The 23779-nt window shown below is 38.2% G+C and overlaps 1 long non-coding RNA gene across 5 annotated transcripts in view; it reads left to right on the top strand.

Annotated features, from left to right (window-relative positions):
• LOC123855951 (uncharacterized) overlaps positions 1-23779 on the top strand; it is a 130830-nt gene that overhangs the window by 33048 nt on the left and 74003 nt on the right. Inside the window, exon 3 of one of the 5 annotated variants that reach the window (XR_010412990.1) lies at positions 14263-17963. The exons of 3 other annotated variants lie outside the window; for them this stretch is intronic. This is a non-coding gene — a long non-coding RNA (uncharacterized LOC123855951). Of the gene's footprint in view, positions 1-14186; positions 17964-23779 lie in introns of those variants that run through there. One more of the 5 variants, XR_010412991.1, reaches the window with a different exon arrangement.

The raw sequence follows: 23779 nt of genomic DNA, 5'->3' as shown, positions 1-23779 counted from the left end.
TGAGACAGGGAGACGTCAATGTGGTAATAAGACTATAGCCCAAGAAAGATAATTGCAAAGAGAAATCAAGAGTTGGATATCAGAAACTCTATGAAAGAATTGACAGAACTTAGTAATAAAGCAATGAAGAATGAGAATAGTCACCTTGGTGGGCAAGATGAAGGGTTCTATTCTAGATAAGGCCATAACTTAATGGCATTGACCAGCAGGCAATGGGAACTAAGTTTTAGGAATCAAGTGAGAATTAAAATCTTGTGAGTGAATGAGTTCTCTCAAAGAAGACTTTATGAAGAGGTGACCAATGGGCGATAGATTGAATTTCTGATAATTACCAGATTTCAGGAGTCAACAAGAAAAGGAATTGGCAGCTAGTTGGCACTTAAGAAATATGGGTAATGGTGGGTGAGTGGAGAAAACGTACAGTTCAATTCCACCATCAGGTTAGAGACCAGACTGAAGAGGCTTAAGATGGAAATATATAAATACAGTAATATATAGTAAAAAGATGAGGACAGTCATATAGATGGATTAATGTACAGATAATGTAGGTGGAGATAGTTTACTCCTTAATGGTATTGACCAGCAGGCAATGGGCACTAAATTTCCAGGACTTAAAGGATGGAAAAAAGGTAGTGGAGCTAACTTCCCTATATATATATATAAAAAATCCTGAGCTTATTTTATTTCTAAGTAAGCACTGTTGAAATCATTTATTAATCACAGAAATTCTGAGATTTATCTTACTCTCACACTTTGATGCCTTTTTATTCTCAAGAGCACTCATTTAAAAAAAAAAGATGAATACTCGCGAGCACTTTTTCTATGATGTTGGTCTACAGAATGGCATTATTGAAAAGTACTTCTCTTCCAGAAAGTATTGGAAGAATTCCACTTGAATAAATATGGCATAACTCAGTGCCTACTGTTACATACCCATATTTGTGTTAAGCTAATCCTAGTTTCCAAAAAAAGGTTTTTGTGCTGTTGAAAAGCATTTCTGAAATACTGCCAAGCCCATCTTGTGATTAAAGTTCTCTGGTAGAACACAGGTTAGAAGGGGTGAGATGCCAAGCAGGTATTTAGAGAAAGAGTTTTATTTTAATGCTTTATATTTGAATGAGTCATGGTTAAGATAATCTGTTTCTGCAAAAATGTTTTCAATATGCAATCTGATCATTTTCTACTTTTTCATTGAATATTTTCTTTTTGATCCTTCCCAACCATCTGCTTTAAATATAAATAACAGTTAATCATAGTGTGCTTAGTTTAGCATACATCATCCCTCCAGGATATGTTTATTATCTGTTGAATTTACACTTTGGATCAAACATTTACTGAGTGAGTGAGATTTGAGACAGTGGCTAATTGCCCACAGAGCATAACTGAGCCTTACAAACTGCATATTGTTTATCCAATTAGTCGTTATAAGCCTGTTATTTATCTATAGAGTTTAACTGTGACAGTCAAACTATAATTCATTTGCTGGAGGATTTGTTTTGTTGTTTCTTATTTTTATGATTCTTGTATTATCTGGTTTTAATTTATATAAAGCCACTGCTGACTTTTCTCTCTCTCTTTTAATTTTGACAACTTTTATTTTCTTTCAAAGATTTTATTTATTTAATTGAGAGAGAGTGAGAGAGAACAGAAGCAGGGGGAGGGAGAGAAGGAGAGGTAGAAGCAGACTCCCTGCTGAACAGGGAGCCCGATGCAGAACTTGATCCCAGGACCCCGGGGTCCCAACCTAAGCCAAAGGCAGATTCTTAACCAACTGAGCCACCCAGGTGTCCACTTTTACTGCATTTACTTTTACTTACTCAATTTGTAGACTGACAGACATTATACATATTATTTTAATTTTATTCTTGGCATGAAACTTTATTTGTTCCTAAGGTACAACAAGTACAAATTCCTTACTGATAATGAGATTTTTTTTTAAAAGGAGGATAATAAAAATTTTTTACAATCCCACAATTTAGAGAGAACCACTACTGACATCATTGTTTATATGAAGCCATAATTTTTGTATGCCTATATATGAATAATTTTAAAAAATGTGATCATATAGGGCGCCTGGGTGGCTCAGTCGTTAAGCGTCTGCCTTCGGCTCAGGTCATGATCCCAGGGTCCTGGGATCGAGTCCCACATCGGACTCCCTGCTCGGCGGGAAGCCTGCTTCTCCCTCTCCCACTCCCGCTGCTTCTGTTCCTGCTCTCGCTATCTCTCTCTCTGTCAAATAAATAAATAAAAATAAATAAAATCTTTAAAAAAAAAATGTGATCATATAGAACATAACCTTCCCAAATTTGCTTTTTTCATTAACATGTATCATAAACATGTAGTCCTACCCTAATATTACCATACAACATAATTTATATTGGGTATATTATAGATGTACTACTAATCCCTTTCTGTTAAATGTTTAGTGTTTTCAATGCTGTGATCAATAGCTGCTCAGTTAAATCTTTCCTGATTTCCTAAATTAATCCTCAGAATATATCACTAAATCATTTCTGTGTTAGAGCTCTTATTTTCAAGAAACCCATTTGAGTTTAACAAAAAAGAGGAATATATTAGCAGTACATGGGGGTATCTTGAGGATCTCAAGGACAAGAAACTTGTTGGAAACATTCTTTGGACTCCTATGTATACTAGTCTCTAAAATATGTGATTCATTACCTCCCTCGCACCCAAAAGTCTCCCTCTGCTTCATACTACATGCATAAAAGCATGGCCACTGATAGCAACCAAGTTTGTACGTCACAGGTCCAGCCATCCTGAGAAAAATGAAATCATTCCCAATCCTTTCTTGTGGCCCCACCCCATTCTCCATTCCAGATTTCCAGGTTTAGCAGATGTTCACCTTGGCCCCTTCAGCTGAGGCCAAAGGATGGTGTTTGATGAACATGATTGCCAGGAGTTACTGCATAGCCATAGCTGTGTGAAGGATGGGGAGATCAAGAGGGTCTGGGAAAGCAGTCCATGAATACCCTCATATTCCTACCACTCAGGACACTTATTTTTATTGAGAGATACTTACTTCAATAAATTGGCACCGTTAAACCAGTAAAAGAAAGGAAATTTTTTTTCTTTCTTTAAATAAGAATAGATTTTTCCAAAACTGACTTCATTTCGTCTGACAGTGGGCAACAACACCTTCACGTGTTTTTGAGCTATGCATCTACAAAGGAGATACCATCCTCTGTGAACACTCACTCTCTGATTCAACTGGAATGCCATCCATTGTCGATTCATCACGAGAATAAGAAAATTCTATCATGGAGAAGAGTTTTAAAATGTGTTAACTGTTCTTTTCTAGAATTAACATATGTAAAATCACACTTCTCACGTAATGCATTTTATGGTTATTCTAAGAAAAGTACATCTAGTATTTAAGAATAGAACATTAATATTTATAGAGAAAAATCACGACCAACTTAAAATAAATCTAAATTTTCTCTGGACTTTCATTATGCAACTAGAAATATACTTCCACAGAAGAGTGAAATCTTCCAGTCAAATGTGTTGAAAACTTTGAGAGAGGGAGGAATTAATGGGATGAAAGGCTGAAGGCAAACTAGGTATTATAGAATCGCATCAGTTCTGTTTTCTAGAAAAGTCTATAGTGTTACGTAAGTCTGGGCTCTCTACATTTTCTTCAGTTGTCTTAGTCTCTACTGTATTAGTTATCTACTGCTGCATAACAAATTACCCCAAACTTTAGTAGCTTAAAGCAACAAATGTTTATTATTGTGCACAGTTTCTGAAAGTCAGGAGCCCAGAAGGAGCTTAGCTGGCTGGCTCAGGGTCTCTTACGGAGTTACAGTTAAGCTGTTAGCTGGGGCTGTAGTCCTCTGAAAGCTTGACCTAACTGGGGGATCTTCTTCTAAACTCACTTGTGTGGCTCTTAGCAGGAGGCCTCACTACATTGGCCTCTGCACAGGGCTGCTCATGACAAGGCAGCTCATTTACCCTGGAGCAAATTATCTGAGAGACAGAGTTGGTGGGCAGGGGGACATAGAAGCAACATTGTCTTGTATGACTTAGCCTCAGAACTGGCAATCCATCACTTCTGCCATCTGCTGTGGCACACAGAACCTTATATCATGAGGGCACGGCAGGTTGGAAGGCGTATGTAAGGCATGGATACAAGGAGGTAGGAATCACTGGGTGTCATCTTGGAGGCTGGCTACCACATATACCATTCTCAGATCATAAAAATTGACTTTCTAATTTGATTTATATTTACATTTCTAGAACTCTGATTCCCTTGTGAATTTTTTCTTTGCCCTTGAAATAATGTCACAAATCAATTGTAATTATATAGTTTGCATGTAGACTTCCTTAAAATGTTCCTAAAGTTTAGGGCTTGGGGTTTAGCAGTTTCTGGCATTTTTACCAATGCTCTATATCCTAAATTATACATATTATGCTTATTTTAAAAACAGATTGATTAAATGCATCTCTTTATTTAGGCTATCATTCATTCATTCATTCATTTAACAAATACTTATTGAGTTCAGGGAATTGTGTTTTCTTTATTGTTCCAATATGTCACCTCTGTGTTGTAGTCTCCTTTATTTTAATTTTTCTATTTTTTTGTGAGAGAGAGAGTGCACATGTGTGAACTGGGGCAGGGGTGGGGTGGGGAGGGGAGTAGGGGCAGAGGGAGAGGGAGAGAGAATCTTAAGCAGGCCCCATGCTCAGTGCTCAGCATGGAGCCCGATGTGGGGCTCGATCCCACGACCTGGAGATCATGACCTGAGCCAAAATCAAGAGTCAAACACTTGGGGCGCCTGGGTGGCTCAGTCGGTTAAGCGACTGCCTTCAGCTCAGGTCATGATCCCAGGGTCCTGGGATTGAGCCCCGCATCGGGCTCCCTGCTCTGCGGGGAGCCTGCTTCTCCCTCTCCCCCTCCCCCTGCTTGTGTTCCCTCTCTCGCTGTGTCTCTCTCTGTCAAATAAATAAATAAAATCTTTAAAAAAAAAAAAAAAGAGTCAAACACTTCACCGACTGAGGCACCCAGGTGCCCCTAGCCTCCTCTTTTTAAAAACAGCTTTATTGAGATATATTTCATATATCATATAATTCACTCATTTCACTCATGTAAAGTGTAAAGTTCCCTATTTCTAAACTACATTTTTAGAGACAAAAAAGCCTGACAATATCTAAAATTGGTCACCCTACATGTATTTATTTATTTTTTTTTTTTTTTTTTTTTTTTTTTTTTAGGGGGGAGGGTCAGAGGGAGAAGCAGGCTCCCCGCCGAGCAGGGAGCCCGATGCGGGACTTGATCCTGGGACTCCAGGATCATGACCTGAGCCGAAGGCAGTCGCCCAACCAACTGAGCCACCCAGGCGCCCCACCCTACATGTATTTAAATAAGAAGGTCCATCTTTAAGATTCCATGGATACATGTTCTTCTGCTAGAGCAAACAGGAAGACACAGATATCTTGTTTATTCTTTCTCTAAGTACTCTGTGGAACTCTGGAAACCTTGGAGGTATGTTGGCTGTGTAGTGAACAGGACCAAACAAGTAACTTCAGTGGCCTGAAGACCTATTTGCCAGGATAAGTTCTCCAATCAGAATCCTATCATTTTCCCCTAGGAATAGATAAACAGCCAAACCCCAAGCGACTATATGAAAGACTATGTTTACCAAATTATCAGGACACACCCAAATGCTGCTGGTCCAAATAATCCAGTCACTAATGAATGGAAATTATATTTTATTTAATGATATTTCAGAAAGTAAAAGATGTTTTCATGTGCTTTTCAATAACTAGCACATAAAGATCAAAGCAGGTGTTCATCTTAACTGAAATGTAGTATATATTCTTTTGTTTTTCTCCTTTGGTATAATTTTTAAGTATTAAAAAATTATACAGCTAGTATACATATATTGCAGAAAAAAATATAAAATATACAAAAGCAAAAGTACAAAAAAGAATTTGTAAGCCTTTTAATCTTGTTATCCAGAGATAGCCTGTGTTAAGTTTCGGTGTATATCCTTTCAAAAAACAAAATTTTGGAGGGTATATATTTACATAAATTGTAACTGGTATATTGCAAGCTTTAATAACCTGTGATTAAAAACCTGGGCTTGTGTTAATATTGAATAATCTGATTATTTCTCATTGTTGCATGTTCAGCTTGCTTTGATCTCTAGGAGGTGTCCACCACCTCTTTTCTCCCTGGGTCCTTGTTCACTGACATAACAGCCTCTAAAGGAGCCTTACCCTCACCAGGGCTAATGGTGCCGCTTGCCTTTGTAAAGGGATCTTCCATCTCACAGTGCTTAGAAACCTGCCAACTATCTCGTGAGTCTCAAAGCAGCACTGACAGGTGCCATGACTCTAGCTTCTTCAGCTTCTCAGAGCACGGCAATTTCTTGTCACCAAGCCTGCAAACAAATGTACACACTTATATATAAGAACAAGTGGTATTTTTAGGACAGCGAGATCTCAAGCCAAATGTATAAAACAAATCATTTCTCTCAAACAGAATAATACCTGTGACACGCGAAGCACTGTATTAGCAACCTCCTGTGTGAATCTTTTTGTACTAAAACATTCAAGTTTTGGGGGCTCAACATCTCAAACATCTTTTATTCAGATGAGGGATCAGCTGAATTCTCACATAATTAAATGGTCTATTCAGGATTTTCAGATCAAAGAAACAAGCTGCCCTAAAAGTTGATTCAATACTGCAAAATAAACGATAAAAACCAGTTCACTCCTTTGACAGTTTTATAGCCTTTTATCTTTTCCATCCAGGTTTCAGTTGGCCAACTTTCTTTTTTTTTTAAGAACTTAGTTGTTCTTTCTTTTTTTTTTTAAATTTTATTTATTTATTTGACAGAGAGAGAGGCAGGGAGAGAGGGAACACAAGCAAGGGGAGCAGGTAGAGGGACAAAGAATCTCAAGCCGACTTCCCTCTGAGCTCGGAGTCCAGGCAGAACTCCATCTCACAACCCTGCAATCATGACCTGAGCCAAAGTCAAGTCAGCTGCTTACCTGACTGAGCCACCTAGGCGCCTCTCTCTTGCTAATGTCCTGTTAGCTTGTGGTGGCTGCATGGTCCAGCGGGAAGTTCAGAAGTCAGCACACCTGGCTCTGTAAGAAATGTGCTGTCCTTGGGCATGTCATCACACCCCTCGTTTCCTTATCCATCCCGTGCTGTATTGAGTGCTGAGGCTTCTTGCAATTCCACCACTCTGTAGTTTGTAGGAGTCTCACTTGAACGCTCTGGTTGTAAGAAATGTCACTTTTATTTCTCCAAATAAAATTTAATCCTCTTGATTTCTTTTTTACTGGGTGGTGGGAAAATTCAATGTCATTCTTTTTTCAGATTTCTCTTCCCCTGCTGTAGGGTTCTGTCCGAGTCCCAGGGACATTGTGCAGGGCACATGTAGGAGTAGACTCACTGGTCTTCAACACTAAACACAAATTCTTGAATGGAGGTAGCTCAGCTTCTTTTTACCTTATTTTTGACTGTGAGGATTCTTTAACAACCCTCCAAGATATTTCTCTTACAGTTTATTGCTACCTCCCTTGTGCTGGTCATTTGTCTGTTTGCTTTCAACTCAGCTGCGGCTGCTCTTCTTTGCTCTTTGAATATTCTGGAGAGCTGGAAGGCTGCAGTTTACGTTTCCTGGTGCCCCTTGCCAGTGGGGTCCTGGTTAGGGCTGCTAATGGGAGGCATTAGCAGGATACTGAAAGGCAGGAAATGAGGGAAAGGGATTTATCTATGGCTTCCATTTCTGACACCATCTCAGGCAGCAATGATGGTATTTACTACCGTGATGGTGTTGCCGAAGTTCCATCCCTGGTGGGGGTGACACACCTCATCAGCTGATCAAGAGCTGACTACAGTCCTGTCTCCATCAGCACAGTGTAAAGGGTAAGATGTTGTATCTGCTATTCTCAAAACCCTACTTAGTAAAGATTCTTTTGGTTGCAAATAACAGAAACTCAACTGGGGAAACTTAAGATAAATTGGAAAATTTACTGTAAGACTTCAAGTGCAAGCCCTGGAACCTTAAGGGCTGGGGTATCCAGGCCACCAGAACTGTGAATAGAAGTGCTGCAGGTAATTGTATCAGTTAGCTAATGCTGCATAACAAACCAAGACTTAGTGGTATATAATAAAAACCCAAGATTTTGTGGCTTGTAATAATAACCATTTATTATTTTTTATAAGTCTCTGGGTTGGTCGGGTAGTTCTTTTCATCTGGGTGGGGCCTGGGTGATCTCAGCTAGGCTGCTTCATATCTCATTGGTCGGCTGGTATGTCATTTGGGAGTTGGCTTGTTAGGGTGGGCTTGGATGGGGCACCATAGCTATGGTCCTTATCCTTTCACCAGCCAAGCATGGGTGGGTCAAAGGGAAAAAGTGTAAACACATAAGGCTTCTTGTGATCTAAGCTTCACACTGGGAATCTGTCACTTCCACCAAGTACAAGTTCAGCCCAGATTCAAAAGGTGAGATACTAGGCTCCAGCTCTTGATGGGAAGAGCTGCAAAGTCATATTATGAAGAGAGTGGAGTACAGGAAGGGGAGTGAAGAACTGAGGCCTGTTTTGCAATCTGCCCACCAGAGTAAACCCAGGAAGTCACCTTTGCTTTTCTGTAAACTTTGCTTTATTTTTTTTTTCACCACACACCAGTTTCCTTCCTTCCTTCCTTCCTTCCTTCCTTCCTTCCTTCCTTCCTTCCTTCCTTCCTCCCTCTCTCCCTTCCTCCCTCCCTCCCTTCAGTGTGGTAGAAAATGGCCACTGCTATTAGCTTCTAAGTTTATACGTCCACTACTGAAGAAGATAACCAAGCTAAAACAGGAACCTCAATCAACTCTGTATATTCTGGAAGAGGTCTCAGTGGGGTCTCATTGAGTCATCTTGAGTCAGGTGTGCACTCATGGATCCATAAATTGTGGTCTGGAAGACAGGGTCAAATTAGTGCTTTGACTGTAGACTTATGGATGGAAGGAGAGTAAAGAGTAGTCATCTGAGAAGGAAGCAGCAACCCAAGTGTTATGCAAATAGAGCCACAAAACTTATAAATGCTTCCAAGATGTCTTTCATTTTGTTTTTAAGAGGAATATCTCTTACGGCTATGACTAGGTTGTGAACAAAAGAGGAAAATGAATTAGTGTGGGGAGCAAGAGCATGGACTCTGGAGTAAGACAGCCTGTGTGAATATTTCCCGTGTGCCACGTCTTAGCTGTGTGACTTTGGGCAAATTCTCCAGTCTCATTACCTTAATAGTAAAACTGGAAAGAAAATGATTCCTATCTTATAGATTGTTGTGAGGATTTAATTCAAGCATGCAAACTGCACATACAACAGTGTCTATGCATAGTAAATGCTCAATAAATATTAGCTATTGATACAGTTCTTATGACTAAAGAAAAAGCACTGAGCACTGGGTATAAGAATTCGGCAGGACAGTACTTGTGATTTCTATTAACCTTCACCATCAGAATTATTTGCTAGAGATCCCTAGTTTGAAATCAAAATAAACTCGTCATAGGATATCCTCGCTGGAAATCCCAGATTTGTGTTTACTGTTCTATTAGTCATCTTTTCAAGGCGTTCCTTCAGGTTTTTGTGTATGCTTACCAAAGACACAGAGTTAAGTCAAAAGTATACAAAGGCCAGGAAAGCCAAGACATCGGTGATGAAGCTGTGAGCCCATCGGAGAGATGGGGATCAAAGAGTAGCTCTCTGGTTGAGGCTACAGTAAGTCAGAAAAGCATATAATCTAGAAGAAAAAAGAATATCTTTATCTAATTGTCCACCAACTCTTACACAAAGCCCAGAAACCTGGAAGTGTTAGTATTGTATACCCAGTAATACTGGCCAAAAAGGAAAAGAAAAAACATTTAAATATTGAAAATTTCAATATAGATCATTTAAATCATACTATGTAGAATGCAAGTACCTAGGAATTTAGAAGACCCCAAATCAGGAGCTTATTTTAGCAAAAATAGGAAGATCTGGGTGCCTGGGTGGCTCAGTTGGTTAAGCGACTGCCTTCGGCTCAGGTCATGATCCCGGAGTCCCAGGATGGAGTCCCGCATCGGGCTCCCTGCTCAGCGGGGAGTCTGCTTCTCCCTCTCACCCTCCCCCCTTCTTGTGCTCTCTCTCTCAAATAAATAAAATTAAAAAAAAAAAATAGGAAGATCTGTCTTCTGTTTTTCTTTTAGTTTTTAACGTAGTATAATTTTTTGGTGATCAGATTGCATCCAGTGAACTCAGTTTAAAAGTATGTGCAAGATGTTATGAAAATGTATTAAAATAGCTTCTTCTGTTTTATTTACCACACCTACATTCTTCGTGCATATTCACATAGGAAGCAGCTAAGACTGAGGGCAGGCAATTCCTTTATAATCTTATCAAAAATAGAAGCCAATAGTTGTAATGACTCATTTGTTTCCTTCTGCTTTCAATCTTATCTTGGGACCACAGACTGCATTACAATCGGTAAGTAATTGTGCATCTTTTGTGAAGCACCTTGAAATGTTCTGGCATGGTAATAAATTGGCTACGCTTTAGAATTCCCAAACAAAGCTAAGTTTTTTAACTGAGTCCTGTCCCTTTAATGTAGCACTTCATATTATTTTGAGAACCTGCAGCGAGTCACTAGAAAAAAAAAAGATCAGAGCCAAGTACTTAATAAATAAATAACTTAGGTTTAAAAAGAGATTTCCCTATAGTGAAATCTATTTATGTAATAACTTTCTTCACTTCTAAAATACACCATGAGCATGTCTTATTGTAAACTCTAGGTAACCTGATGCTTAGAGATATTATTTTTTCCTCTGTACCGTCCTTGAGTCCAGTTTATTTTTTTCTCTGCATGAAGTACAGAAATACTTGAATTGAAAACTGTGAATGATGTTAGTTTGGGTGAGGGTCCAACTAGGATTAAATAAATTCCTATGACAGATCCTAAGCACAACAGATTTGATGGTTAATTCATTGTTAAAATACGTGGTGTGGAGTGCGAAAGAGACTGCTGGTCCTTCCCCCAGATCCACTTTTCACTTACTGCCTATTAATAAAATCCTGGTATTCAACTGGACACATGGCTGTCCCAAATCAAGGGTGCATCTCCTTTCCTCCCTTCCAGCTAGGAATGGCTAAATCATTTCATTCTGGACAATGGGATGTAAGTGGCAGTTATCTATGACCACCTCTGGACTTTGATGTGAAAGAGAAATAAACCACTATTATCCCCCACCTCACCACCCACCTGCCTCTCATTGGGTAAAGTGATAGTGGGAATTGACAATAAGGTGAGTTCTTTGCCATGAGGTACAATCGAAATAAAGGACCCTAAGAGAGAACTACACCTCAGTCTGTAATCAGAGTGACGAGTGCTGAGCCTTCACCAACAAACCCAATTTCAATAGAAACAATCTATTTATAAGCCATCCTTAACAGTGCAAAACATTTTTTGTGTGTGAATGGGCATAAACTCTTCTATTTGAAGTTACCACGTGTAGGCCCCACCTATCACTGTTGAAGGTGGAGATGGGAATTGGACTTGAATTGTGGGAAGAGAGATTTGTGCTATAAGGAAAAATTTAAAGAATTTAAAGATAGTAAAGGTGATAAAGAGTGAACAAATCTAAGTAAAAGATTTTAATTCTACTTGTATTTGATAATATAGGATAAATAGCTCCATTTTGTAGTCTGGTTTCTCCCAAGTGTCTTTCTGATATAGACTTCTATGAGTCCCCTAAATGTTGCCTTTATTTAAAATTATAGAAGACCTTTTTTGAGAACAAAAGTACAGTATTTTTTATTCTTGTCTCTAATAGGCATTACTTGAAAAAAATTGCATTTGACTTCAGACGTAAGTAATTCTTGGGGAACCAAAACAAACAAACACACAAACAAAAAAATAGCCCAAGCCCCACTGCCTTGCAATTTTATTTTTGTCCTGTAAATCTTAGGTAGCCAGCTAAATATATATTTAATTATATCAAAGGATCCAAGTAAACTATAATTTCGAAGCCATGTTACAGGTCATAAATAGGACAAAGATGTCCTCACTGTAAACTGTAAATATTTGTTTAGAGCGTCACATAAGATTGGCTGTAATTACACCGTTCTTCATTAAATTTAGAAGTCTATCAACCACAACACACATTTATTCCACCAGTCACTTTAATCAAGTCTGAAAAGCATAGGGCAAACATTATGGCATTTAGTTGTCATCTATGCCCTTGGGACAAATAAGCCTAAGCAATTCTTCATTCTCTTGGACATGAGAAAAGAAACAAATCTAAGAAAATCTGTACTTCCTTATAGTGGTCTATGCAAATTCTTGAATGTTGGCCATCTTTCACTTTAAAAAAAATGAAGTAGGGACGCCTGGGTGGCTCAGTCGGTTAAGCGTCTGCCTTTGGTTCAGGTCATGATCTCAGGGTCCTGGAATCGAGTCCCTTGTGGGGCTCCCTGCTCAAAAGGGAGTCTGCTTCTCCCTCTCTTTGCTCCTCCCCCTGCTTGTGCTCTCTCTCTCTCAAATAAATTTTTAAAATCTTTTAAAAAAATTTAAAAATGAAGTAATTGTCCCTTAAAAATGAAGCTATTGACAAATTTCTGCAATTCCTACAGTACCAGCAACACTGATCCCAACTTTCGTTGCTTGAAAAAGTCCCAGAATAGTCATATTTCTGTAAGTGTAGTTTATATCTGGGCAGCTAAAATCTCAGAGTTTTTTTTCCTTAAATTTTACACTTTATCAAGGTACGGTAATTGTACCAGCAAACATCTCCTCTTTTCCATCTTCTGATTTTGATTGTACTTCACTTATACCAAACACTGACCAGGATAAAACATAGCATTATCAGTGGACCATTTTTGCCAGTATCTTAGCATTATACCATGAAGGGAATTAGATTAATTCCCTTAGATTAATTGGATTAACTAATCGTCAGTTACAATGGGCTAGCTTCCCCTTATAGAATGAATAAGTCACAGGGATGAAAGGTACAGCCTAGGGACTATAGTTAATGGCATTGGAATATCATTGCCTGGTGACAGATGGCCCCTACATTTGTGGGGCACATAGCATAGCATACAGAAAAGTTGAATCACTGTGTGTGCACCTAAAACCAACCTAACATCGTGTGTTGACTGTACTTCAATTAAAAAATTAAATAAATTACAATATGCTGTATTCATATTTTAAACAAACATTTAAAATATCAACTTACTTAATATATTCAATAAATTTCCCTGGTTTTTGCTTTAAAACACTATAAAACCTAGAAATAGTAGTACGTGTGGGACAATTATCGTGGGAATCTGAAGTAGATCTTTATCAATATTTAAAGAAATGCTAACTATCCCTTTCATCTTTCTTTTTTTTTTTTAAAGATTTTATTTATTTATTTGAGAGAGAGTACATGAGGGGGGTGGTCAGAGGGATAAGCAGGCTCCTTGCTGAGCAGGGAGCCCGATGCAGGACTCGATCCCGGGACTCGATCCCGGGACTCCAGGATCATGACCTGAGCCGAAGGCAGTTGCTTAACCAACTGAGCCACCCAGGCGCCCCCATTTCATCTTTCTAAAATGAGTGGATGGTGTACGATTATTTTATACTTGAGAATTTAAATACAGAACCACCAATTACTTGGAGTAAACTGAATAATGAACAAGTCTGCAAATTCATTACTATAAGTATATATAGATATATATATTGCTATATATATATTTGCAAACTCTACTATTATATCATCTGAATTTATTGCTACTTTAAACTTTTGGAGAAGAAATTTGGAATCATAGGGGCCTTTAATTTATTCAGATTATCAGAAATGATAGAAATAAAACCATTCCAAGGGTGAGCCAGATTTCGTAGTAACTCAAAGTTTAGACATTAGCCATCCCCGTAGTCCCCAGTGTTATTTTTCTCATTCAGAATCCATTAATTTATCTTCTCAGAATCCACGGCTCTTCTTATTCCCACTATTAAGTCTCTCCCCTTCCCCAACGCGCCAGCCCCCTATCATGCCTCGATACTACTGATTAATGGCGCAGCTCATTCTGGCCTTTCCTCACCAGCTGCCCACCAGGCACTGAGACATCTCGAGGGAATGCAGAATCCTGGGGGCCCATGGAATCAGAGCGGTCTGTCCATCCTCCACAAAATTTCTCTCTTGGTTTGTTTTAGCTGCAGAGCACTCATCCTTTGTCTCTGGAAGGTGTTGATGTTTATGTTGTACAGTAAATGTACTTCACATCTGCAGTTTCAGATTACTACAGCCAAATGGAAGTATCAGTTCCAATGGATGCCTCTTTGACCTTCAAATAAGAGCAATTACCTAAAAGCTAAACTGAATCAGAATCATGCATCAGAAGCCTTTAATTTATTGAATTTGCCTCAGGACTTTTATTGCCACTTTTAAAAATTCTCGGCTGATTTATATTGACTTTACAATTTTGCAGACAAAATAAAATGCCAAATAATTTGGAAGATGGAATACAGTTTCATCAGCTGTTGAATGAATACAGATAAGGAAAGAAAGAACTGAAATTTTAGAAGCACTTCATTTATATTCAAAAGCCAAGTGCTTCAGCCTGACTAGCCAACAGCTGTCTTCACTTTTCTGAGGAAAATCATCAGGATGGAAGATCCCAGTTTCCTGACTTCAGCTGACTGCTATAGGATGTCAGAAATAGGTAAACTTTAGGCAACCAAAGGCTGCAGGGCAAAAAACTGAGGGCATTCAGAGTCATGCTTAGTTTGAAATGTTAAGTTCAGCAACTATGAATACTCTGCAATAAACTAAAAATCTTCGTGATGTTCAGAAATGAAGACAAGAAAGGAAAGTTATGTAGGCAGAAAACGCAAATGTGCAGACAAAACACTGTTAAAAGCATGCCATTCTGAACTGACTCGGTCTACTGTTGTTTGTTTCTGTAATTCCCAGATGTACTTGAAAATTACATGCTTTCAGTTGGTAAATATCATATCTTATATGTGACCTCCATTCACAGTTAGAAACATTGTCATGATTTAATCACCTGCTCTTAGATAAACAGCTGTAGAGAAGTCAAGTTTTGGGGTCTTTCCTTAATGCTGCATCCATCAAAATGCTGAAAAAGGCACAGTGCTAAACTGCTAATTTCTAGACTCGCTTTTTAAATTACACGATTGCTCTTTGTTAGCAAATGCATCACATTTAAGTCAGATGGATTTTTGCCACTGTACTGCTGTATTCTGCTGGTAAATGCAAATTATTTAATAACCTGTCACCAAATTCTTTAACCAGTTCATTATCTGAGATGAAAGTGCTAAATGTTCATTCTATTGCTAAGTGGGTTTTCTCCAATTTAACCTGAGAAATGTAACAGACAACAGACAAGGTTTTGCTAGCTTTATAAATGCGTCAATGCATTGGTACTAAAATTCCTTGCTTCTTTTGAATTATTCATACTACTGTCATTCAATTAAGAATTCCGTCTTGATTTTGTTAGAGCATTCATTTTTATGTCACATGAAGAATGAGTAAAAAGGCATTTATGTATTGAATGAATGATGTTGGCTTATTTTATCTTTAAGGTCCTTTGTAACGCAGAAGTTCTATAATTAATATTTTCCAAAGAATCAGAAAGTAAGACTTTTGCTTGATTACTCTCATAGTAAATGATATTAACTATTCACATCCACACGCAAATCTTTTCTTTAAAATGCACTTTAAAGCTGTGGATTCCTAGTGTATGCTTACCAGAGCACAAGGCTTCCTAGGGAATGACAACATTTTGAACTATTTTCTGCTTCAGAGCTTAAATATTTGTTGGAATCCGCCTCTTTTTTTTTTTTTCATTTTATTTTGTGCTTAAAAGTCATGTACGGGTCACCATAGCTGCATGAGTAGATTCTAATGCAAAACGGTGGGGTAGTCAGCATTTGGACAGTCCCTATGAACTCCCTGTAAACTGGGGGAGGAGATGTGGCCATCAGTGGCAGAGGGCGTGCAAATTCACATCCAGATATCAAGAGAAAATCCTTTTATTTTCTAATAAAGATCCCTGGCCTGAGACTTTCCCTGTGAGACTGCCACTCCAATTCTTTAAGCGTTTTAATTGGAATGAGCCAAGCCTTGTGTATCAGTTTTCTATTGCTGCCGTAAATTACCACAAATACAGATGTTGAGATCCACACACACTTACTATCTTACAGTTCTGCAGGTCAGAAGCCAGACACGGGTCTACCTGGATTAAAATAAAGGTGTTGGCAGTCCTGAGTTTCTCTCTGGAAGCTCTCAGGGTGATGCCATTTCCTTGTTTTTTGTTTTTTGTTGTTTTTTGTTGTTTTTGTTTTTGTTTCCTAGCTTCTAGACACCATCTGCATTCCTTGGCTCACGTTCCTTCCACCATCTTCAAAGCCAGCAATGGTGGGTCGTGTCCTCATGCCATCTGTCTGGTTCTCTGCAGCAAGGAAAAACTCTACTTTTAAAGGCTCAGGTGATTAGTTGGGGTCCACTTAGATAATCCAGGATACCCTCCCCATTCCAAGATCCTTAAATTTAATCACATCTGCAATGTCCCTTTTGCCAAGGAAGATAACATATTCACAGGTTCTAGGGATTAGGGCGTGAACACCTTTGTGTGGGGGGGTTATTATTCTGCCTATGGTACCTTGATAGCCATTTCTTTGCTAACCCTTTTTCTTCCTCTCCTCTCTGTACTGATATCATGGACATTCTGTCTTCTCTTCACTCCCTCCTCCAGGAATTTCATTTACTCTAATGCATTTGACACCCATTCAATGGGGATGACTTTTTATTACTGACACACAACGGATTGAGCATTTGGGTTTTAATTTTAATTAAAAATGTGAAGTCGATAATCTACCGTTGCTTATTTCCATTTGTATGACATGTCAATCAGTTATTAAACAAGTTTTAGCCGATTTAGTTGGTTGTAACAACTGTGTACAAACTGTGCTTACTTTCTTATCAGCTTACCATCTCTAAAGTGACTGTTCTTGTACAAGAATTTCTCAGTTCTTGTTACTAGTTGGAATTTTTTATGTTTCCGATGTTGCTTGAAATGAAGGGGCAGCTGGCCTGTTGCGTAGACATCCTTGGATTGTCCAGAGTGTTGTTGAATATGGATATTTTTGCCACGGGGTCCTCTCTAGTAAGTGACCAGAGCTCTGAGATCAAATTTCTTTCTTAAACTTTGCCATTAAACCTAATGCTTTTCTTATTAGCTCTCTTGGCTATATAAGAATATGGACTAAAATTTAAAATAGATTACAGGGATAGGAGTGAAGGATAGGGAGTAGAAGGACCTTAGTGGCTTAGATTAGATTACTACCCTTACTAGTGCTTTTCTCAGGTACTCCTGTTCCATGACCCTTTAATTTCAAGTCACTAAACTCTACTCGCTTTGGAACTAGTGCTGACAGATAAAATTCAGCACACCCAGTTAAATTTGCATTTCAAATAAATAATGAATTTTTTAGTATAAGTATATTCCATGCAATATTTGTGACATACTTATACCAAAAAATTTTGGTATAATTAGCTCGTTATCTGTAATTCAAATTTAACTGAGTATTCTATAGTGTTATTTGATCAATCTGGCAACTCTATTTGGAACTAAAATTTTTACCAAAATTGTAGTTGGTATCTCTGATGAAGAACAGATTAAATTTGCCTTCACTTGTTTCCACTAAGTTTCTAACAAGTACACTTAAATTAAGGATGGGATGATAAAGCCATATACAAGTTTAAGGAAACCACTTGAGCCTCCAAAGTTTCTCCTCTTCTTTCCTTCTAGGAATTCGATGGGAAATGAGAAGTTTCCTAGCTTCTTGCATTTTAGTTTTTCTGTTTGAAACACAGGTCACCTAATTCAGAGACATTTTCAAGTATACTATAGAAGACAATGCAGACCAACCTTGGAATATAATTCCAAATATGGATGATATTAGTAGATGTGGTAAAAGAACATGGATGCCATTTTTATCATTTTTCCACAACTTCATTTTCAATAAAACTATTTGCAAAGTTGCCACAGATCAAATTCCATTATTACTACCAGCTCTAAAGTGACTATTTTTCTCAGTTCTTGTTATCAGTTGGAATTTTTGATGTTTAAGATGTTTCTTGAAATGAAGGGGCAGCTGGCTCATTGCTTAGACATTCTTGGATTATCCAGAATGTTAGCTGAATAGGGAATTTTTTTTTTTTTCCATGCTGTCCTCTCTAGTAGATGGTTGGAGCTCTGGGATCAAATTTCTTTCTTTATCTTTGTCATCAACCCTAAGGCTTTTTACATCTTCATTAGTACAATTTAGTCTCCTTCTAAATCCTTCAGTCTCTGTAATGTTGCACATCTTTACCTTCACCACATTGTTTGCACATGTGGGCATAGCATTATCTTGGATTTTACCATCATAAATTTCCCAGAGACTTTGAACAGAGCCATTTCCCTGTCAGGACCACATTCTCATAGCTGCTGTCTATTCTACTTCTCCTCTATCAGGCAACTGTGATACCTTCCCCCAGTGAAGACTTTTTTGACACCCTCGAACTCATTCTCTGCCTGACTTCCATTCTGACCATTCCAACCCTCTCTGTTACCTTCCCTCTTGAATTTTCCATGACCTGAGCATCCGTTTCATGGCCTTAAAGGCCTTCTTCTTTGGCACCTGTTCCTTGGCAAGAGATTTCTGTTAAAGAACATAAGACACTGTCAGCCAGATCCTCTGCAAAGCCAATTGTGTCATTAAAAAGATTACGGGTTATGTCTAGAGCTAGACCAAAGTATGAGAAGCATGCAAAATCCAATCAGGACTACAAAAAATAGGAAAGTTTGCAGGATCCCAGGAGGCAGTAAATAGCTTAATAGAATCCAATCAAAGAATGAAGGAACTTATTTTCAACAAGGGTGAGGGTGCAGAATTCTAGCTACACCAGTTAGTTGATTAAAATTGATTTGATGAGTCGCATGGGTTTGTTGGCACAGTTTATATAAAAAAGATACTGTCCATTTGTGACTCCAGTGAAATCATGGAGATGTAGAGCTCATGTCTTACTTCCTGGTCTTAAATTTCTAAACAATAAGTAACTGTATGAAGGTCCTAGAACTTTGATTTAATAACTTCACTACACTTGAGATGATAAATCTCCATTAATTAAGCCTTCATATTCAGGCAGGTTTAGAATTAAATATGAATACAATGAAGTAAACCAAGCCCATGGTACTTATGCTTTCATATGAGCATTTTACACAATCATTAGGAAAAGGTATATATTTGTTTATCTAAGAGATTTGCACTTGGGACTCCCATTTGAAATATGTATTTGGTTTAGATATGTGATAAATGGAAAAGTGTAATAGAATTTGAATACTTTTAAAAATCAGTTTTGTACTACTTATGAACAATTGTGATTCACATTCATATAATTTATTTGATCTGTAAGAGTTATGTAGGAGCTGAGGGAGATCTTATTTGCTAGGGTTTAAGTATGTCTGCTCAAACATCTGAAATGCTCACCAAAAATTAAATCTATTAAATATGTAACTTAAAGTTGGGATGTATTTAAGGGTTTAAACAGAACTACTTAAGTGATTTTAGTCCTCAGTTTCCTGCTCTGTAAAACAAGGGAGTTAGTGTTCAACATGAGGTAATTGAACATTAACAAAAATATATGATAGTGATTTTTCTTGTTTTATATAACAAGTATTAGATTTTTAAAAAATATTTTATTTATTTATTTACGATCGAGAGCAAGAGAGTGAGAGAGAGCATGAGCAGGGAAGCAGAAGGAGAGGGAGGAGCAGAGGGAGAGGGAGAGGGAGAGGGAGAAGCAGAGGGAGAGGGAGAGCGAGAGGGAGAAACAGGTTCCCGGCTGAGCAGGGAGCCTGGCTTGGGGCTTGATCCTAGGACCCTGAGATCATGACCTGAGCCAAAGGTAGACGCTAAACCGACTGAGCCTCCCAGGTGCCCCAAAAAGTATTAGATTTTTAAGTGAAAAATGTGGCTGTTGATCTCAAAGGCTTAAGAAAACATTAAATCAAAAAATTTTTAAGCATTAATTTAAAACCTAAATAGCTGTAAATTACCCATTCTGAACACAAACGGAACAGCCAGCATAACACTTTATACTGTTGATTTTCCCTTTCCTAATTTGTTTTTCCACTGCCGCTGAACAGTTTTCTGTTCTGCCCCAATACTTCTTTTTCTTCCAAGCCCATGTGAAGTTCTCCTCTTCAGAATATCTTCCTTAAAATCCGGCTTTCAATGATTGCTTCTTGCTTTGAGCTTTCAGTACTCTTTTACTGCTTCATTCACTTTGGACTGACCTGTTACAATTTTTCAGCCAAAACAGTGTCTCTTAACCAACTGGAAGGCAACATCTTTGCATTTTTATGCCTCTGGTGCAATATTAGAGAGTTGCTTGCATCAGATCCTTGACTGGGTGATTTTATGTAAGATGTAGTCTTCCTCACTGTTTCTCTTCTTATTAGGAATTAAAATCTCTTCCAAAAACCATCCCCACGTGCTTACTCATAACCCAGTGTCATAACCCAGTCTCTACCCAGTGAGGATGGGTTACCATGTTCACTTAGAGCAATTAGGCTTTATACCCTAAGGCTGGGTGAGTAATACAAGTCATTTTATGTGGAATCCCACTATTACCATGATTCATTGGACAATCTTTAGAATCCATGTTGGGAATGTCACTTTCACTGTCTGAGCCTCAGTTTCCTGCTCTGTAAAACAAAGGAATTAGTGTTAGACTGGATCAGGGAAATCCAGCTCAGAAGACACCTTGGCATATGAGAGCTGTTCAGAATTTCCCTTCATTCTAGTGGGGATTTTGTGGGGCTCATGTCCATTCTTACTTGATTCCAGCAACTGCAATCAAGGTATAGAGGTGGAAAAGGCGGGAAGAAAATTTTCTTTTCTTTTGTCTTCAGGTAAATCCACTTTTTCTTTCTTTTCTTTTTTATTTTTAAGATTTTATTTTTAAGTAATCTCCACACCCAATGTGGGGCTCAAATTCACAAGAGTCACATGCTCCAGGGACTGAGCCAGCCAGGCACCCCAACCCACTTTTTCTTCATCTAACTTTACTTGGTGTCACAGCCTTGTATTATCTCGAATCTTAACGTACTTCTATTATGATAGCTTTGAAGGAATTCAAATCATGATCTTCAATACTAAAACCCTTTTGTTTAAAATATATCTTTGTGGCTGGCTTGTCTGCTATTTTAAAAGCACTAGGGTACTTAACTATTCCAGCTGCTAAATAGGACAGGTGTCTGATGATCCTCAGAGCAGTTGTCTAAAAATAGAACTCGAAGCTGGAATACATTCTCTGGCATTAGCCATAGGCAATCACCACTATAATTAATGTAAATGAACACTGGATAGCTTTTTTTGTGAATTTTAATGCAGCACTAGATTTTCATTGTTTACGAAAAAAAATTGAGTTAAATCTTAGAGATTCGAAACTAGGGTTTATGAGTTAGGGAAATTTTTTTGGCTTATTGCAAAAAGGGTAAGGCAAAACATATTGTGTGCCAGAGGATGTCCATTTGCTCTTTTTCCTACAAACTTCTTAATGTAAATGGCATGATGAGATGTTTTTCTTGGACTCCATGAAGATGATGGGCATTGAGGCTGAAAGGTGGGTGGAAATGGGGGTTGGGGAAGAGAAGGATGTATTTTGCAAGGTTATGGAAAGCTGATGGAGATATGAGAACAAAAGGAGGGGCATTTATTTCGCATTTACATTGAACCTACGAATATCTCAAGCACTTGATTTACATGATCTCACATAATCACCGTAGAAACCCTATAAAGAAAGTACTATTGTCCTCATTTTACAAAAGGATAAATTGATATGATTAAGAAAATTTCTCAAGCTCACATAGTTTTTAACTGACAGAAGTAGGATTCAAACCCAGATTTAGCTAATTTCAAAGCCATGCTTCTAACCACTGGGATATACTGCCACCCATGGGGTTATAGTTGTATTTTTTAAGAAGTGTTTTTGACATATGTTATCTCTCATTTTAATGTCAGAGAGGTTCAGTTTGGGTACTATTAAAGACTGTGGTAATATCGTAAAATAGCGTACAAAAACACCCAGGTATGTGGATTGGCATAAAAAGTATCAAAATAGCTAAGCTCAGTGGAGGATGAGGAACTCTTACCAGACATCGATTATTTGGGGGATTTGGGAGTGGGTTGGAGAATGGGAAGTTGTATAATATAACGGGGAGATAATGTAGTACTTAGGACAAAAGAAATGGAAATCGGTAGAAGTTAAGAGTTCAGCTTAAAAAGAGGGAAAGAAAGATACTGGATAGGAGTGATGAATGTAGCATGAGAGAACCAAGATGGCAGATCAGGCATTCAGGGGCTCCTGACAGCAGGGGGAACAGAAGTCACGTATAAGCCGGAAACCAGAGTTGGTGCAAAGATACAATCCCTATTGTTAAAGCCAGAGATAAGAGCCAGGTAAATGAAGAATTTGGGCCCCATAAAAAGGAATTGTAAGGGCTAGAAGGAGGAGGAGGTTTATGGAAAATATTATGTGGTACTTTAAAGCTTGACTGGCCATCTGGAGCAAAAGCAACAAGCTTGAGCACGTAATTAAACTGACTGAACAATGTTAACCATAGTACTGTGGTTTTATAGTCATATGCACTTGGTCTATAGGAGTTGTGAAAAAAGCATCAGTGGATGTGGAGCCCAAGGATTTGGGTCAAATACTGGATAGGCTGTTTACCGTCAAGCTATGTGACATAGTACTAGTCACTTATGGTCTCTGAGCCCTTTTCTTCAGCTATAGGATGGGTGGTTGATTGCATTAAATACGATTAGGTATGGAAAACAGCTAAATACATGGTGGTACTGCATTGTTTTCTATGGTACTATTTTTAAGAGATTTTAAATGAAAAATAATGAAATTATACATTAAAAGATCCCCAAAGTATAAAAAGGTATACAGTGAAGAGCAATTTTCTATCCACCTATAACAGTCAGTGGATATTCTATACAGGCGCTTTTTCCACTTAATAATATATTTTGGAGATCATTTTATAATAGCACATGGAATCATACTTGATTATTATAGTGGTTTGAAAGTATTGATTTATTTAACCACTTCTCTTTTGATGGACACTTAGGTTATATCCAGTCTATTACCAACTGCTGTGCAATGTAAAATCACATTGCAATTTAACAAACATTAAATACTTAGTGTATATAAAGCCCTATTTTTAACATTAAAGATTTATTTGTTTATTTGAGAGAGAGAGAGAGAGAGCATGAATGGGGGGAGCGGCAGGGGGAGAGTGGAAGCAGATTCCCCACTGAGTGGGGAGGCTGGTCCCTGGGCTCCATCTCAGGACCCTGAGATCATGACCTGAGCCCAAACCAAGAGTTGAATGTTTAACTGATTGAGCCACCCAGGCACCCCTATTTTTAGCATTCTTAAATTAGACGTGTTTCTTGCCATCAAAGAGCTCTTAACCTAGTGTATATGGTTGGCTGACTGTGCATGGCCTGTGCAGAAGAATACAATTCTTAAACTAATTAACATTGCTTTACCCAGAAATGCCTTTCCCTGTCTCCATATTGCCACTTTACTTAGAAAAACCCCAGTCTGTCTTTCTCTTTACATAAGATATACAGAATCCCACCCCCAACTCAGCTGTTTTTTGGTCCCTTTATATTTCTCGACTCTCTTTTATCTTTGGTAGGAGAAGCAAAACTTTACCTCCACCCAT

Source organism: Mirounga angustirostris, unplaced genomic scaffold (assembly GCF_029215605.1).
Source record: "Mirounga angustirostris isolate CCGP_5_RB_7025 unplaced genomic scaffold, mMirAng1.0.hap1 SCAF_7, whole genome shotgun sequence".
NCBI lineage: Eukaryota > Metazoa > Chordata > Mammalia > Carnivora > Phocidae > Mirounga > Mirounga angustirostris.
This window is presented reverse-complemented; position numbering and strand designations above follow the sequence as displayed.